We start from the raw sequence: 3,926 nt of genomic DNA on the forward strand, positions 1-3,926 counted from the left end.
CTTTTCAAATGTGAAAGATGAAGTATTCATCATACGGTTCATGAATCAGCCAAAAGACTTAAGAAGGTACCGTAGCTTTTTATTTTTTTATTCAAGACAACCTTGAGGGGGCTGTGTTCGAGGTATTTTGAAAGCCCTAGTGAGGAAAAGACCTTGCAAAGTCTATAAAAGAAGTGAGCCTAAGTAATATGTTTGTTTGCCAGCCCTAGCCTTTCTTAGAGTGGTTTCCCTGAGGCTCAAGGGAAACCACTCTAAGAATATATATATATATATATATATATATATATATATATATATATATATATATATATATATATTTTCTCCCTAAAATTTCTGTTGGCAGGCAGCTTTCCTTCTGATACGGCATGGAGCAGATGTGAATATAGAAGACAAGGGAGGATACACTGTCCTTGGACGAGATAAACCGATTGATGTTAGGGGTGAGCAAACGGTTGATTTAGTCAAATTCAGGTAATTAACCGAATTAACTGAAAAATTCGGTTAAATAGTACCATTAACCGAACCGACTGAATTGACGAAGGACACTGAACCGAACCTCGGTTAACCAATTTTAACCGAAATTATTTAAAATTAATTGCTAGAAACATAATACAATTATAATTTTTTTTTTAAACCAAATCGAGCTTACTCACAAGTCACGAGGGAGTTTTAAAAACTTGAGTTTAAAACATGTTTACACAATAAATAATAATTCTTATTTATAAATAATTTTACATCCAGCTTAACAGAAAGAAGGAGAAAGATGGGGGGAAAAGGTGGGAGACAACATGAACCTTCTCAATTGAGTCTTAACTCAAGAGGAACAACCAGTGGGTCACTGATATGAGAATAGTATTATAAATTGAGTTGTCAGACAGCTTTGGAATCAATGTGAAAAAATTTAATTAGCTAGAGAATTCGATCACAAATTAATACTCTTCCTCCAATTTCATCACTTTTGAATTTTCCTTCTCATACCCATAACATCCTCGTAGTCGTCAATGCTCTACAAGCAATTTATGTTTGAAGCAACCAATACAAAATCGCTTCAGGCACCATCAAATAACTAAAACTCAGCAAATAAATTTCACAAAAAAGAAAGGGTATACGACGATAAAGTACCAATTTTTTGTATTTCTCCCATCAAATCGATGGATTCTAACTTTGCAAATTAAAAAGAGGGATTACAGGAAGGGAGATTGAAGAAAGTGCCCGAGAAAGGATGTTGTCAATGAGAGCAAGTGGATTGTGGCAAAACTTGCAATTATAAGCACTGCCTTCAAGAGGTGGTCCGATCGTCCAATGGAGAGCTGCGGACCTGCGGCGCAGATCGGCAAAGCGCAGAGAAACCCTAGCCCTAACTATAATCCCCAATTCCCAAATCCCTTTTCTCCCACTCAGTGAAGTGTGAACGAAGACACGAAGATGAAGTGAGACCCCTCCGCCCTTTTTCCCCCCAGGCCCCAAGCCCGACTGCACGACCCTATTCTCGTTACCTGTATTCCCTGCAAATAAAATTTATATTCATAAATTATATTTAAAATCTAATTAATTAGTAATTCGGTTAATCAGTTAACCGATATTTTTTTTACTGTTAACCGAACCGAAACCGTTTAACCGAAATTTTGTAGAATTATAACCGAACCGACCGAACCAGGGTTTTTACCCGAACCAAACTGGCCAATTTCGGCCTATTAATTCGGTTAATTAAATTTTCACTGAATGATGCTCACCCCTAATTAATGCTGCTAAGGCTATGCTTGAAGAATAAGGTCTAGAAAATGGTTTTGCACAAGCTCAAGGTAAAGTTTGAATGTGATCCCCTCCCTAACCCCCCACCCTTCCCCCCAAAATATTATATTATGCTGATGAAATCCATTGATTTGTTTTGAAAAGGAAAAGTATAGATTTTGTAAACATCTATATATAGATATATTCCTGGAAAATCTATTGAGACAATCAAAACCAAGCAGGGTTTTTATCCGAATATAATTGACCTTTTCCAAACTTAAGTTTTAAACTCTTGTGTTGTTGTACATCTCTGGAAAAATCAGGCAAAAAATTCTACTCATTTAAAGTTTATACAGCAACAGAGTTAGTTGATTTTTGTAATTTTTGTGGACCCTAACCTCAGGTTTCACTTAGCCATTAATATGAGTGTGGTCCCTTTTCAGTCCCTCTCCTATTGATTAAATTAGTAGGAAAGGCATTTTAAATTGCTTCTAGTCCACATGTTAGTTGTTCTGCCTTTTCATTTATCATAACTGGTTTTTTGAGGATGGATCAATTATCTTTGTTCTGTTGTGGTTTCTCCTTCCTATCCTGTGATTCTTATCTGGTCCTTAACTTACTCTAATCTGAAATAGCAACGGTATCGTAATCTACTATCTGAATCTAACTAAATATTTCCATAGGGTCTAATACTATATAGTACTGATATATATAATTATCTTACTGCTTTTTACCATGATATAGAAATAACCATAACATCTTTAAATTATTTTGCATAATCTGAATTTCTGATTGAATAATTGAATAAACTGAATAACTAAGTGTTATGGATCTAAAGTCATGACATTTTCAAAAATACTTTAAATAATATTTTTTGAAAAACTGATATCAATATTTTCCTGCTAATGAACTGTACAACCTAATATTTGTAAAACTATATAAATATTATACTAAAATGTAATAAACTCATGCCACACAATAAAGTAATTAAATTTCATGCTCTAAAATTTGCATCTCCTGGTATAATAATAATAAAATTCAATAATAATAATGATATATATATATATATATATATATATAATTTTTTGGCAAACTTTCTAAAATTCCCAGTATAGCATATTTATTTTACGTGACTACTGAAAAGCTCCTACAATGTCTAGTCCTACACCCGTAGGGTTCCTTATTCAACACCCTGAAAACAATATCTCCCTGAACAAAATTTTAGTATTTTTTCGAGTACTACATTTCCTACAACTGTGAAAAAGTCAAATACTAATTAAAAAGTCTTACCTTGAATTTGGGATGGAGTTCAAGCCAGCCCCACCAACGATCCACTTTAGCAGATTTGAAGAGAACTTCCCTAGGAGTGTCGTGGTGGCCCCAGATCATCGAATCAGTTAGAATCTGACCCAGAATCTTAGAGAGAAGGGGGAAGGGATGAACAGGAGGGAGAGAGGAGAGTTTCTTCGCGTAATTCTGCAGGAAAATTTGAGTTTAGGCTATTTATAAACCTACACTTGTTGACGAGCCACATCACTTCGTCGACGACTCCACGAAAGGAGTTTTTCGACAAACGCTTATTCCTCCTCGGAGAAATTCAGAGCTAAAAATAGCTTTTCGGTATCTTCTCGTCGATGAGACACGCGTCCACGTCAACGAGCCCAAGCAGACAATTCATCGATGAACTCTCCACGTTCGTTGACGATGCTCTACTAAATTCCTTTTAAAATCCTTTTTCCTTGTATTTTCTTTTTTATTTAATTCTAATAATTATCCGGGTTATTACAAGTACTATGGGAGGAGCCCCAAGTTTACAGGGTGAAACATTCATCCATTCTCAACCATATACCGAATATGATACCGGTGAGACGAGCAGACTATTTGATAATCTTTCACAAGTGACTGCAGGGACGTTAGTGTACATGTGGGAAGTGGCAGAATCTACACTACCCTTGTTCTCACTTGTTAGCTATCTGTGGTGCTAGGAGATTGGGGTACAGTGGCTATATTAACTCTTGTTTCACGGTGCAAGAGCATTATGCGACATATACGATGAACTTCATCCTAGTCCTCCATGAACAATATTGGACGGATCCAGTGGCGTCAACATTATACGGTAACCGAAAGATGCTTAGGTAGAAAGGACGCCCCAAAAGTTCTAGACTGCGTAATGAAATGGATGTACGAGAGGGCGA

This window comes from Malania oleifera, chromosome 12, assembly GCF_029873635.1.
Source record: "Malania oleifera isolate guangnan ecotype guangnan chromosome 12, ASM2987363v1, whole genome shotgun sequence".
In the NCBI taxonomy this organism is placed as follows: Eukaryota; Viridiplantae; Streptophyta; class Magnoliopsida; order Santalales; family Ximeniaceae; genus Malania; species Malania oleifera.